Here is a 15,069-nt window from a genome sequence, read left to right as displayed (position 1 = left end):
ACTAAACAGGCGCCCGCCACCTCGCCGGCTAGTTTTAGTATTTTTTAGTAGAGACGGGGTTTCACAGTGTTAGCCAAGAGATGGTCCCTCGATCTCCGACCTTGTGATCCGCCGTCTCGGCCCCAAAGTGCCTGGATTTACAGGCTTGAGCCACCACGCCCCGGCCTGAGAAAACTTTTTAAAGGTGTTAGCGATTTCATTTAGTTCCCTCTCTCTATCAGTTTTGGCAATGAGTCTTTACATTAAGCATAGAGGAAAGAGGGAAGTCCTTGTGGTCAGACTGACCTGGTTTCAGTGTCTTCATCATGTGCTGTCTACAAGAACCTGGAGCAAATTATTTACCTCCCTAAGCCTTATTTCCTCATCCATAAGCCCTTTCAGGGCTATTAAAAGAGTTAGAGGTTCTCTGGGTAAAACATGTAGCACATAGTATTTACACAATAATGGGTTCTTTTAATAAAAAATCCACATTGTCTGTTCCCTCTTCTAGAGTAAGGAAGATGAGGGTCTGAATTTGAATATGCCAATTCCAAAAAAAACTTTGGGTAATAAAACACCAACCTGGCATCCTCTGGACCAAGGAGAGGTTGAAATTTGGTGTTTATTTGGCTCTTACATGTGATGATTTTGGGAGGCTTTGGGGAAAATGAGTGCCAAAAAGGCTAGAGAGTCTTTTTAAAAAATATATTTTAGTCGAGTTAAGACTAACAAGTGATTGAATTTCACGTTGTCTAAAAGCTTTCAAACTTGTTTTTGGCAATGACAATATGTAAGAACACCTCTCCTTTCTCTCTTCCTTCTCCATTTTCCTCTCCTCTCTTTCAGGTTTTATTTTTGTTTTTTTCCCCCATTCTCCCCTTTTATTGTTCTCATCCTCCGAAATATGGCAGCTACTTTTGTTTATCTGGGTCACTGAGAAAATCACCAATTGGCCCATGATTACTTTGTAATTCAGCTCCATTCTTTTTCTTATATTAATGAAAATAATTATTGCTATTTTTGTTAATAATAATAATGGTAATTATCGTTTATTGAGTGCCTTTCCTTTATCTGTGCTAGGCATATTTAGCAAATGTTAGCTCTGTTAGTCCTCATGACCATCCTTACAGCAGGTGGTGTCATTACCGCTTTGCAATTCAAGAACTGAAGCAGAATGCTTTAGTTATTAGCCACATTCTTGCTATTAAGTGGGTTACTGTCTACAATTTTGATGACATGAGAAATGGGAAGTCATACATTTGAATAGTATAATTTTTTTGTAGTCTGAAAAATATATGTATAAATTCTCCCTCTAAAGAGATTTGAGGTGGCTAATAATAATATAAGAAAAAGTGGTACAAAATAGAAAAAAATCAGAATGGAGTGAAAATAATGATAGGATAACTGAGCTGAAGCTAAGAACTTTAGAGAACCTTTAGAGAATTCATAATTACTAATAAATTTGTTTCCAAGCTTCCTAGTGGCCAAAGACAGAGCTTGATCAAGATTAACTGAGTAGAACAGATAAAACTTCACTGCTGTTCAAGGGAAGTAGAACTTTTCTAACATTGGGGTCTGAGAGAAATTAATCCTAGATGATCAAGGGTAGACAACATAAATTATTTAAAAGTATGTCCTATTAAATTTAGTTATAATTTTGAATAAAATTTTAATTTTAAAATAGTTTTAGGATTATAGAAAACTTGTGAAGACATTATAGGATTCCCATATACTTGATATCCAGTTTCTCCCATTAATATCTATATTATTATGATACATTTGTCATAATTAATGGACTGATATTGATATATTGTCATTAGTAAAATTCCATACTTTATTCCAATTGTTTTAGTTTTACCTAATGGCCTTTTACCATATTACATTTGGTCACGACTTCTCAGGCTCTTCTGGCTGAGATAGTTTCTGAGTCTTTCTTTCCTTTCGATACCCTTGATAGTTTTGAAGTGTATTGATCTTGTATATTGTAGGATGTCCCTCCATTGAAATGTGTCTGATGTTTTTCTCATGGTGAGACCTGGGTAGTTTGTTTTTGGGAGGAAGACCACAGAGATAAAAGACCTTTCTCATCATATCAAACATACACACTCTTAGCACAACTTATCACTATTGATGTTCGACTTGATCACCTGGCTGAGATATTGTTTGTCAGATTTCTCCACTATAAAGTTACTCTTCCACCCCCACCATATTGAACTTTTTGGAAGGAAGTCACTATGCGCAGCCCACACATAAGGAGTGGGGAGTAGTTGTGCTTCATTTTCTTGAGACTGTAGTATCTACATATGTTACTTTGAATTATTCTTTATGGGAGATTTGTCTTGTCTCAGTTCACTATTTTTATGGCTTTGAACTAAAATAAATTGTTTACAAGGCTTCTTATGTACAAATAAGAGACACTCTGTAAGTTTGGTTTACAGGTTAAATGTTACAATTTCTGAGACATTTCTGTGGCATATGCGAAAACAGGGTTGAATTCCTATAATCTTAGGTTTATTTTTTCTTATATTTCTTTATATTAAACTTACATATTCTACTTATTCATTTTACTTTTCCTCTCCCCTCCATTATAGTGCACAATTCTGTGTGGATTGTTAGTAAATATTCTACCTTTTCCTTTAAAGAGATGAATTTATGGCTTTTAGAAACTGAAGTCCCTTTAAAATAATTATTATGTTGCTGATTTCTGTGGTTCTCTGTGTTTTGGATTTTTAAAGGATATTGTTGTATTGTTATTCATCTTGTGGGTTTTTACTAATCTGTCAGGAGGTGATTATGTTGGGTTGTTGATCGTTTTCTAAATATAATTCATAGTATCTCAAATACAGTACCATTATTTAGACTCTTATGCTACTGATTTTTCTTTTGTTAATAAATTGGAAATATGCTTTGTACAACTTACTTTTTTACTTAATATGTTGTATTTTTCATGTTAATATCTAAAATATTTTTGACATCTGTATAGTATTCTATCCTATATCAATATTAATTTTGTCAAGGGTTTGGGCTTGACGTGGGATCTTATTTTAATTTGTATTTTTGATTATTGAATGCGATTAATTTTTCTTATATTTATCAACCACTTATGTATGTCATTGTCACTTACTAATTATGACAATTAGTATTACGTATTTCAGTGATATTTATGTCAATTGCTAATATTTGTACTGGGAGTTCAGTGTTTTCTTTAATTTTGGTGAGAATTTTTAAAAAATTTTTTTGCAGTATAATTTCCAGAAAAATTTAAACCTGCAGAAAACTTGAGAGAAGGGCATATTGAACACCCTTATACCTTTTACCTACATTAATCAAATATTAACATTTTATTACTTTTGTGCTCTCTAGTGCACACCTTACCTACCTCTGACACAGACATGTGATTATTTTGCTGAATCATTTGTAAATAAATTGGAGATCTCACAGTATTCTCCACCTGATCACCCAATAGTAACAACATTTTCCTTTATAACCACAACATCATTGTCACACTTAAGGCAATTAAAATTAATCCTCTTAGTCCCTTACAGGTATCCCTATTGTTAAGGATTCAGAGGGCCTCTCACTTTTTCTTGCCATTGGGGTTCTGACTGATAGAGACTACATTAAAAAATATTAGCTAAATAAGGAGTGAAAAGTTGTCTTATTATCTCAGAAAATACTCTTTAGCCTCTAGTGTCTGGAACTTCTAATATACTAGACAGATAATACAGCTCAGAAGTGCGGTTAAACCCTGTCTGCATGTCAGGGCTATGTGTACATACATAGGAGTTAGGGCAAGAAAGAAGACCCAATTTGCCAACCCTATCTCAAGTCTAGCAACTTTGCAATATGAATCCAGACTTGCTTGCGTATGATTACCACGTGGCAGTGGGAAGCCATGCTGGTCAACACTTGGGCATAGGAAGTGAAAGTGTGAGCTCATTATTATCACCTTATCTTTAACACAGTGACCCTTAAAATGTGGCTTAACGTATTCCAGTCTCTTAATGATTACATGAATTTCCCCTTCCCTCTTGGAGAAAATTGAGTAAGAGGATGGGGTGCAAAGTCAACTCTGTGTCCTCTGGTGCTTCTCTGAGTGGAGAGAGGAGGTCGGGTGGAAGTCTCATTCTCCCCAGAGAGTGGAGGCAGCAGCAGGAGAAGAAGGGAGAAACTTGCACATTAATACCTGCCTGTGACTACAGTCCACATCCCTTCCTTGGTGCTTGGCCTCTTCATCTCCTGTCTCATTTGTTTATCTAAGAGTTGATTTTTTTAGAAAACAGCTTCAGATATATATAGTATACATATTTACATATAATTCACATACTACACAATTCACTAAAGTATACTATTCAATGATTTTTGGAGATTACATTACTTAGTTTTATTAATTTTAATAATACATACAGCATAAAATTTGCAATTTTAATTATTTTCAGGTATATAATTCAGTGTCGTGAATTACATTCCCCATGGTGTGCAGTCATTACCACTATCTATTTCTAAAACTTACTTATCACCCCAGACAGAAACTACTACCCATTAAATAATAACTCCCCATTTCCCCCTTTACCTATCCACTCTTTTTTTTTGAGACAGGGTCTTGCTATGTCACCCAGACTGGAGTGCAGTGGTATGATCTTGGCTCACTGCAGCCTCCACCTCCAGGGTTCAAGCGATTCTTCCACTGCAGCCTCCTGAGTAGCTGGGACTACAGGTGCACACCACCACGCCTGACTAATTTTTGTATTTTTAGTAGAGATGGGGTTTCACCATATTGGTCAGGTGGGTCTTGAACTCCTGACCTCATGAACCGCCCGTGGCTGAGTGAGCAGATAAAAACTTTACTATTTTTATTCCTCCCTCTCCCCTCTTAACCTCTAATCTACTTTATGTCTGCTATGAATTTGCCTATTCCAGATACCCCATCTAAGTAGATTTATATAGTATTTATGCTTTTGCGTCTGGCATATTTCACTTAACATAATGTTTTCAAGGTGTGTCTATGCTGGAGCATGTGTCAGCCTTTCTTTTTTATGACTGAATAATTACATCCCATTGTGTGCATATTCTACATTTTGCTTGTCCATTCATCTGTTGATGGACCTGTTGGTGGACATTTGCATCGTTTCTACCTTTTGACTATTGTCAATGATGCTGTGGCAAACATTGATATATAAGTATCTTTGGGTCTCTGCTTTTAGTTCTTTTCGTTGTATATCTAAGGAGTGAAATTTCTGGTTCCATAGGGTCATTCTAAGTTTAGCTTGGTGAGGAACCACCAGATGTTTCCACCATGGCTGCATCATTTTACATTCCCACCAGAAATATATGAAAGTTCTAATTCCTCCATATCCTCCCCAGCTCTTGTTTCCCTCTCCTTTAAAAAAATTATACCCATTGTAGTAGATATAAAGTAGTCTCTTATTGTGGTTTAATAATTGATTTTTTTAAATACTATAAATCTGTGGAATGAAAGTAAAATTGATTGAATTTGTATCATTCTAGAAGTAACTTTTTTTGGCAAGGATTCCCCAGGGAATGTCATAAAATTAAAAATTAAAGGTGTCTGAGAGTGAGAGGGAGAAGCACAGTTACCTCTGATATGCTTGATGCTAAAGCTCCTTGATTTGCATGGTTTTATGGTTGTGTTGAAGGATGATTTCTCAGAACAGTGGTATTTAAAGCAGCTCTTCTAAATTCTAGGAAGGATTCAGTCATCCTGTCTCACCAGTTTATTTTTTAGCATATTTGATAGTGCTGAGAAATAACCAGTAAATATTAGATATTCTTTACCGTTATTTTTGAGAAAGAAGCGTGTTTTCACTCTCTACAGAAGAAATATCCTTATCTCTTCACCAATGATAGTAGAAATAATAGAAATTTCAAAATAACAGTTACTTAAACACATAAGGGCTCATTCTTTTCTGTAAATAAATATAGATATATGGAGTCTTAGGCTACTGTGATGTCCCCATAAAGTCATCAAGGACACTAGCTTTTTTGACATTTTTTAGCCCTGAGTTCTATTTTCAGGATCACTTCATGGTCCAAGATGGCGGTTGAAGTTTCCATTATCAAGTCCACAGTCCATGTAGCAGGAAGAATGAAGTGGGAGTGGTGCATACAAAGGTTGTGCCTCACATTGGAGTAAGCCTTCTTTAAACAACCTTCTTAGAAGATCTAAGTCATACTTTGTACTTGTATATTATTGACCAGCAGCTAGATTTATAATCAAACCGAGGTGAAAGGGAATCTGGGCAGTGTAGGCTTTTATCGGGGTGGCTTCCTATCCAAATATTGGGGGTTTCTAACTAAATAAAAATGTAGAATTGATATGGGGTGGGTAAAAAGACAATCAAAGTTGTAATTTCTCAGTAAATTACATTGACCAGTATCACAGACACAAATTTATAGTCCAATGACAGTCACAAGGAGAAGGGGGGAAGGTGGTGATCATGAGGGAGGTGGTATATAATCTGAGCAATGTAACTCACAATTTTCATCATTCATTAATTCATTCATTCATTCATTCGTTCACTCACTTATTCCTTATATATATATTAGTAAAACATCTGTGAGGCATTCTCTCCCTAATCCAGTAATTGATAAGTACACATTTATTTGAATATTCAAAGCCATATAAGAGCCAAATAATCCTTAGTTCAAAGTTTTGCTCTGCCACTTTTAAGATAAATCCGAACTCAGTTAAATAGCTTGTGGATGGGGTGAGGAAGAGGGACCATTTAGAAACCGAGTAAACCTGTGGTTTGATGACCTTTTTCTCCACCTCCTCCCTGGTTTGGGGATTTGATTTAGGCTACCTGTGGAGAGTGTCACCAAATTAGGCGTCTCAGAGACATTACGGGTGTGAAGAAATGGGTAGGTGCCCAGGAGACTTGAGGCCAGCCCAGCCTGAGTTCAGAGGCTTAAAGTCCAAGGAGGGCGAGAGAGGATGAAACATGCTGGGTCAGTGGAGCTGGAGGCAGTGGGGGAGTAGGAAGGAGTAGGAGGGAGTAGGAGGCACTAACATCATGAGAAGCGTGTGTTAAGGCACAGGTTCTCAGGGACTGTGCCCTGCACTTGTACTCACTTGCCACATCACTGACTGTCCCTCTCTCTGCTACACTGAGGCAAAGTCTGAGGAAGGTTGAGCTTGCTTTTTTCTGTTTTCATTAGTAAAGCAAATCTGGATAGAAAAGGGTGAGAAGCCCCATCTCTGTCCTTTGGGGGAAAGGGTAAAACTGTGTGACCTCGACGATTATGATGTGCACCCCTCACTGAGAACCACTAGTCTGAATCTGTGCCATTTCTGTAAAGCTTTTTCCCCAGTTCTCTGCTGTGTACATCTAGACATGGATTTTATGTGGCTGAAAGATGATCTCTAGCATGACTGTCATTTTCCAACTGAGCAGCAATATAGCTTTTCCTTTACTGAACAATTTTCTGTGAGACCTTGAATCACTTTTGGAATTTAATTTCATTTGCTGTTTCAACATGATAAAGTAGAACTCTCTCTGAATTTGATTCCTCACTTACAAATAAATATGCTACTATATTCTCTGTTGAAAATGTTTTGGAATTGTGAAGATGCTAGAGAGTTAGATCTCATTTTTCAGGGAACAGAACTGAAAGAAGGGTCTCATTCTAAGGGTGAAGCCAGTGTGTGGAATAAGAGTTAAATTTTAAGGGGTACTTTCCTGGATCATGCCTTGCTCAGGGGTCCTTTTCCTGACCCAAGAAGGCCTCCCTCAGGATACATTGGGCATTTCAGTCTTTGTGAACTCTTAAATTCATTTCTTACCCAGGGTGGCTAACTCTGTCAGTGGACTATTTTGTGAACTTCATACTTTTGGAATATGTTATACTTATGTGATTCTTGGTAGCCTCAAGAACCTTGGTAGAGGTTCAGATCAGTCAATCTGGTTAAAGGTATCAGTATTCAGTCTTGGAATTCATGGCACTAGAGCTCTGAAGGCTTGGCGGTTTTCAGGACCTACATCACAAGATACAGAAGTGGTGTGGCTTTGAGCTTGAAAGACTCGTGTCTGGTCCAACCAGGTAACTTGGGGCCCCTGGCACCCATATCAGACTTTTCTCATCTGCAAAATGTGCTGCTTGGATTAGGTGATTCATTTAGTACTTCCCAGGCCCAAAGTTCTGAGTCTATAAGATGTGGTGGGGTTGACCAACATCTCCTTTTGGATTCTCCTTTAAAACTCATTCCTTTGAAAGGAGATTGCTAAAGTCAAACCTTAGAATCTAACCGTTTGGGCTATAATTTAATGTTAAAATGCTGTACCCTTTCCTTTCCTCCTTTTTCTCCTTTACTACTTCTATTTTGTTTCTTTTTTGAAAGTATACCTTCTTTTAAAATTTTCTTCATTTTCTTTCTTCTTCTCTGTAAATTATCAAGGGCCTTTGAAGAGAATTCTTAAATGTTAGTAAGAAATTGCAGTCGGGGAGCCCTTTGTTCCCAGATCATTTAGAAGATTGCTTTTCCTTTTGTTAAATACAAAAAATTGTCAACCTGTATTGTTAAAATGTGCCAAAAACTGCATTCACCAATAAAAAATGTCAGCTCTCATTATTGCCCAGATATTATTATTTTCAAAAGCGGAGCACTCTTGCCAGGCTTTCTAAACAATCTTCAGCTCATTCATCTTCCTGGTTTTGTTACATTTTGAACCTTTCTGGGTCTATATAAGGTGGCAGCCTGTCTTTTAAAAATTAATGGGTTCCAAATGCCATTCAAACCTATTTCCGTCCTTAACCTCCTCCTCTCCTCCCCAACCCTGTCTGTTAGGAGTCTTATGTTCTGTATAAATATTGAGCTGGAGATAGTTTCTAAAGAGGTGTTTGGACCTTTAATTAACATTGACAGCCTGTCTGCTTAGGATTTTGCTCTACTGTCTCCATGGAAAAGTCAGGTAGGTCAGTATGGGGGAGGAGGGACCTCTGCAGTGGATGTGTTCCTGGCGGCTGGCCCTAGAGACACTGCACTCTGAGCCAACCATGAAGTCATTTTGAATTTAAGGAGTCTTGCTAATCCAAGGCAATGTGTCTTAATTTGACAAAGTAAAGGCTGTCCGATAAGCAACCCTAACTATAAGTTCTGTGAAACGGGGTGTTTGTAAGTTTAGATTGTGCTAGAGAAATGTGGTGATGTAGAAGAACGGGCTCATTTTCTCCTGTTTACTCCCTTTCCCACCCCATCCCCCTCCTCTCTCCCTTCTCTCTTACTTACTTTGGCCCAAATCAGCCCTGCAGTCTGGCCTCTGCAGTGGCTTGATGTGAAATTTGAGAAACATATGTAGTTTTCTATTTCAGGAAAATGATCTCAGGGATTGAATGTGTTTTTTTGTTGGCTGTTAAGCTCTGATCTTGCCCAGTGTGGTTTTTTGATGATGGGAAAGAGGCTTCGAAGTGCTTTTTATCAGAATTTCATGTAATAAAACTTAAGGTTTGGTTTCTTTATTTTGGCCCCCAACCCCCTCCCAGGCTCAGGACACAATGTCGTCTGTTCTGTCAGAAGTGGGAAGAAGTACACATTGTTCATATTACAATCACTTCTTTGCTGCTTGCACACACATATATAAGAATGGTCACTGTGTCTGTCCTTCACAAAAGCTATTTTAAATGTAGTTCAGTGGAGGACCAAAGGTCTGCGTAGTGTCTTTTACAAAGGAAAAGGGATCCGTTAGGGGAAAAGTCTGCCTTTGTTTTGCCTTGGAAGGGCCAGTATTTTTCTTTGTTCTAGAGGTGAGTGCCAAGAATGGGTCTAGTGCCCTATCAAACAAACTTCATTAATCCAGCCCTGCAAAGGGTACACTGATCAGCTCCACTGCCACCTGTCAAGAGGAGGGCTGGGAGAGTTAGGCAAGTGGGCCAGGGCAAGGCTGGTATAGGGAGTGGCTAAGAGTTGGGAGACTGGAGATGGACTCATGGTGGACTTTTCTGTTAGCTTCCACGTGAGCTGCATGCCTGTTGCCTCTGAAGGTCCGCATCAGAATAAGGTATGGCTCTAGCCCTCAAGGAGCATCTAGGGTAGTGGTGGAAAAGGTTCCATGAGCTGTGAGTGTCTGTTACACGTGAGCCTCTTGAAGGCAGTAGCATGTCTCTTCATCATTTTTGTCTCCAGGGAATACTTGCTCAATTAATAAGAGAATGATGTGCTATGATGGAGGTCTCCACAGGATATGCAAGGATGCAGAGAAAGTATCTACCTACCCTAGACTTGGGATGGGGTGAGAGGGAAGAAGGAGAAAGTGCAGGAAAGGCATATCCAGAAGGAAGAGAACTCATATTTCTGGGCATTATGCATGTTGTCCTATTTGATCCTTACAGTGTTTCCTTTTTACAGAGGAGTAGACTGAGACCCACAGAGGTCAAAGAATGCATTCAAGTTCACACAGTTACTGAGGAGCTGAGAGGCTGGATCTGGACCTAGGTGTGCATGACTCCCAGGTCACTTGCTGTGGCCTATGTTTTTAGCAGAGGAGAAAGGATGAAAACCCTAGTTCTTCTCACACTACACTCATCTCTGCCCCCTTTTTTGTCCCACAGCGAATGGACCAGTTTCCTTTAACTTTAACATCTGGTCTTTATCAAAATGTTTTGGAAAAGTTTGAGAGATTGTCAGGCAAGGGAGAGGCAGAGATGGGCATCTCATGAAGTGAATGCAGCAGTGTCTAGGCTTCAGGGCCCTTCACTTGCACAGGGAGTTGTAGAATGTTCCAGGTGGGGAGGGGTTGCAATCAGAAAGCATTTCTGTATAAACATTTCTGATCTCAGATAAAAGGGACCTACATCCTCAAAGCTCAAGGTATTTGTGTTCAAACTTTTTTCTTACTGTAAATAAATATTCACTCTTGTACTTAATCTCATATTCATAATCATATTCCTTTTCTTAAAGAGCCTTTACATAACAGCTTCAGGCCCTATAGAATCTGAGAGCATCCTTCATGGAGGAAGGATAGGAGACTCGAGGGTGAGCGGTTGAACTTTGGCTTTGGTGTAAAATGCCCACCCTGGGACTTATTGTGTGACCTTGAGCAAGTTACATACCATTTCTGCACTTCATTGTCTTATTTATATTTCATGGGCTTGTTGCGGGATTGAACGAGTTCATGTGTATAAAGCTCATAGTACAACCTGCTAAGGACTCGACATTAGCTGTTCCTGCTGCTGTTTTTATTATTCGTTACTGGCTTATAAGATCCAGGCAAATGGAGCTAAATACCATTGTCTACCATTAAAACATTCACCCTCTGGAGGGCATAGTGCAAGGGTAACTTTAGATTTGCACTGAAAAACCCATGGACTATTACTTTGCATATTTATTTCCTTACCATCTTCAACCCCTATCCAGACAGCTCCAAATGCATATTATTGAGAAAACTGGTGATATTTTCACAGCACTGAGACTAAGCTTATCTCCTTCTGGTCCTTATCACTCACCAACCTTTCAGCCACATCAGACATCTCCCCAATCTCTGGGCAAGCCAGGCCTTTTCATGTCTTCTTGACTTTGCACATACCGTTTCCTCCCTGCAAAGTATCATTCACCCTTTTTTCTTCTTGGCAACGGCTACACCCTTCGACACCCAACTTAAATGTGATATTATTTGTGAAGCTGTTCAGACTCTTTTGGGCAGTTACATACTCCTGTTTCATTTTTCCTGTAGTTCTTTAAGAACTTCTCTCATTGCACTGTAATTATTTCTTGACATATATTTTTCTTCTAACAGTCTAGGAGGTCTTTGGATGAAGATGCTACAGTCTATTCACCTTTATATCCCTGGTGCAGAGTGAGTGACACGTGTTAGGTGTTGAGAAATCTGAGAAATTGACTGAAAAGAGTTATTTTTTTCATACCATTATATTTTAAAAGTCACAATAGTTTGTTCCAGAAAAGTTATATTTTTCCCTTGGTGTATATTCTAATTTAAAAGGTGTTTTTAATGCCTGATTGATCTCCAATCTGTTATGACTTTGTAGCAGTTTCTTTGTTTCCCTACATTCAGCCTTCTGATTTAAGCAGATAATGCTTGGAAACACCTGTTTAAGTTGTATCTTCTTTGCTAGTTGTAACTTCATGAGTGCAGGGACCATATAGTTCTGTTCGCGGCTCTGTCCCCAAGTCCTAATACAGCAGTTGACAGTTCTAGAGGTAGAAGAAATTATAATAATAATAATAGTGCTTGTATTTTATACTTAACAGAGCACTTAACATGTGCTGGCCACTATTGTGAGTATTTTAGATATATATTAACCCCTTCAGTCCTCCCGATATCCTTATATGTATCATAATTATCATTTATTTTCTACAGATAAAAAGACAGTCTCAAAGAGGCTAAGGAACTTGCCCGTGGTCACACAATGGTTGGCAGAGTTGGAATTTTAACCTGGGCAGTCTGGCTCCCGAATTCGGGCTGTTTACCGTAATGGTTCACTGCCTTGATTAGTACTAATTAGCTTAGTACTTGTTTGTTAACTAATTATTAAAGGAATCCAGCAGAGACCTATTTCTCTAATGTAAAGAGTTCATTTATTAGGCCAATAACCTCCCTAAGCCGGTTGTTCAGGAAGTATGGCCTTCAGATGAGCAGCATGAGGAGCATCACTTGGAAATACATTGGAAATGCAAATCCTGTGGCCTCACTCCCACCCTACTGACTCTGAAACTCTTGGGAGTGGGACCAAATTATTTGTGTTTTAAAAAACCCTCCAGAAGAATCTGATGGATGCTAATGTTTGAGAACCATTGACCAAGACTCAGCCATTTTCTCTGGAATTTTACCCCCGATTTTTGCTTTTCTTAAGAAGTCATAATTTTGTGTATCTCACTTTTGCATACCCCTGATTTTTGTGACATTAATGTGGGGACTAAGCTCTAGCCTCAGTGAATGTTTTTGCCAAGGTTTCTGAGAAATTTTGAAGGTTTCAGGTGTGTCTGTAGCTTGACAGTGTTTGTTTCTTTTGATTTTTTTTTCCCCCCGATAGCTTTTAGGATCAGGAAATTTAAAATATATAGTACCTCCTCCATTCAGCCCTGCTGTCTCAGATTCCCCTAATTGATGAGTGAAGAAGGAGCCCAAAGATGCAGGGGTAGCAGAAAGGGGAGGTAGCAGAATCAGTGAGTAGGGAATCAAAGTTTGATGTTATCACACTTCCTAGAAATGGCCTCAGGTCCTTTGGACTGTTGGTTGACAAATGGTAGAAAAAAAGGACACTGGACTTCAAACTGGACTTGAAATCCCAGTTCAGTCTCTCTACCTATGTGATTCTAGGAAAGTAATTTTTCTGAGCAACAGTTCCCTCATCTTTAAAATGGGGATAATATTACTAACATTTTAATGATGTGAGAATCTATGGAGATGCATGATGAGCACTCAATTCATGCTAGTTATATCTGTACTGAAGGAAGCTGTAAGAGATAGAGTTAGTCACTAGCATATTTACCAGCGAGTGTTCTTAAGAAATGGATTATAGATTTTGCAGAGCAACAAAGAATCCACAGTACTCCAAAATGGCTGGTATTCCAAGGATTGAAATTCTGGGAGGTTCAGTTGCAGAGAAAACTAGGCACCAGTTTGAATGCATTATGTCTTAAATCTGCTTTTTTTATGAAAGGTATCTAAAAGTGATTTAACAATGTCAGGATTTAGACTTAAGTTTTTTTTTCTGTTAAAGAGGCCATTGCTGAAAGTCAAGACCCAAGGACTGTACAAATATTGATGCAACTGTCAGAGATACATGGTATTTGACCTTCTATTAATAAAGACAAATTATTGCATTTCTGTGATATTTGAGTCTGCAGGAACTTCCTTTAATTCCACTTGTATTCCATTCCACAGCTACCAGCACTGCTGGGACAAGGGACGTGGCATTATGTTCCTGATTTACGAGGTGGAATATTAGTCTGATTTACTAAACTGAAAGTCAGTGCAGGTTCAGATAACAAACAACATAGTGAAACTTCCTGAATGACAGCCACAGAAACAACTCATGTATTTGGTGGTATCACAATAAGTTTGGCTAGATTTATCCACAGACTAGAATACAAACCATGGAGGAAAGAAAGCAGGTAAGCACAAGTAAACAGAGGGCAAGGCAGATACTAGTGGACTATACTGGTCGTAGGAGGACTTTGTGGAAGGTTTTTTTGCGGACATCTGCAGGGCTTAGGCAGTGAAGTGTTCGTTATGACTATTTGCCAGCACCATCCCACTTCACAGGTGAGTGGTTCCTTTTCACCAAGATTTTAATGGCGGGTTGTGCCCCATAAAAGGGCAGGGCGGTATACCCTGTATTAGTTAAAAAAAGGTCTCAGCCTACACAGGGCAGCGTTTTTATTTTTTACCCTTGCCTTTGCTCATTCACAGAGAGTACTTCGGAATCAGCTCATCTAAGTCTCAGACTTCAAAGGGAGCTCATTCCTGTTTGACAATAGTCGTATCCATTTTGCCAACTCTTTGACCTTTGAAATGACATATACTCAGTCAGGTCTGACCTGTCAACTGTCTGTAAAAACCCATCCAGATCAAGAACTTGCTATTTTCAAGAGCACATCTAAAGGATGGGGGCCCTTCTAATTTTGTTTCCCAGGACTTGTTTTGGGAGAAGCCAGCTGCTTCTTCTGGTCTTAATGAGATGGGATTGTAGATGGGTTGAGTCTGTGAGGCCTCAACTTACATGATGACCCTGTGTCCTTTTATTATAGGTTGCACATGTTTTAGCCACTCATGGCAGCATTTTTCTCCAGCTACAGTCAATTTTGTCTAATTGTTGATCATTTTACTGGAAAAGTTTTTTTTTTTTTGAGACAGAGTTTCACTCTGTCACTCAGGCTGGGTGCAGTGGCACAATCTCAGTGCACTGCCACCTCCGCCTCCCAGGCTCAAGCAATTCTCCTGACTCAGTCTCCTGAATAGCTGGGACTACAGGTGCATGCCACCATGCCTGGCTAATTTTTGTATTTTTAGTAGAGATGGTGTTTCACCATATTGGCCCGGCTGGTCTTGAACTCCTAATCTCAAATGATCCGCCCGCCTCGGCCTTCCAAACTTTTGGTATTGTAGGCATGAG

General features: G+C 38.9%; 1 protein-coding gene across 11 annotated transcripts in view; it reads left to right on the top strand.

Moving 5' to 3' along the window:
• Nucleotides 1-15,069, top strand: part of FGGY (FGGY carbohydrate kinase domain containing) — a 457,075-nt gene that overhangs the window by 81,737 nt on the left and 360,269 nt on the right. Inside the window, exon 1 of one of the 11 annotated variants that reach the window (XM_017877246.1) lies at nucleotides 8,823-8,909. The exons of 9 other annotated variants lie outside the window; for them this stretch is intronic. The gene's annotated coding sequence lies outside the window, so the exon portion shown is untranslated. Of the gene's footprint in view, nucleotides 1-8,822; nucleotides 8,910-9,975; nucleotides 9,996-15,069 lie in introns of those variants that run through there. One more of the 11 variants, XM_017877248.1, reaches the window with a different exon arrangement.

The sequence above is a fragment of the Rhinopithecus bieti genome, unplaced genomic scaffold, assembly GCF_001698545.2.
Source record: "Rhinopithecus bieti isolate Rb0 unplaced genomic scaffold, ASM169854v2 scaffold_6380, whole genome shotgun sequence".
NCBI classification, from domain to species: domain Eukaryota; kingdom Metazoa; phylum Chordata; class Mammalia; order Primates; family Cercopithecidae; genus Rhinopithecus; species Rhinopithecus bieti.
This window is presented reverse-complemented; position numbering and strand designations above follow the sequence as displayed.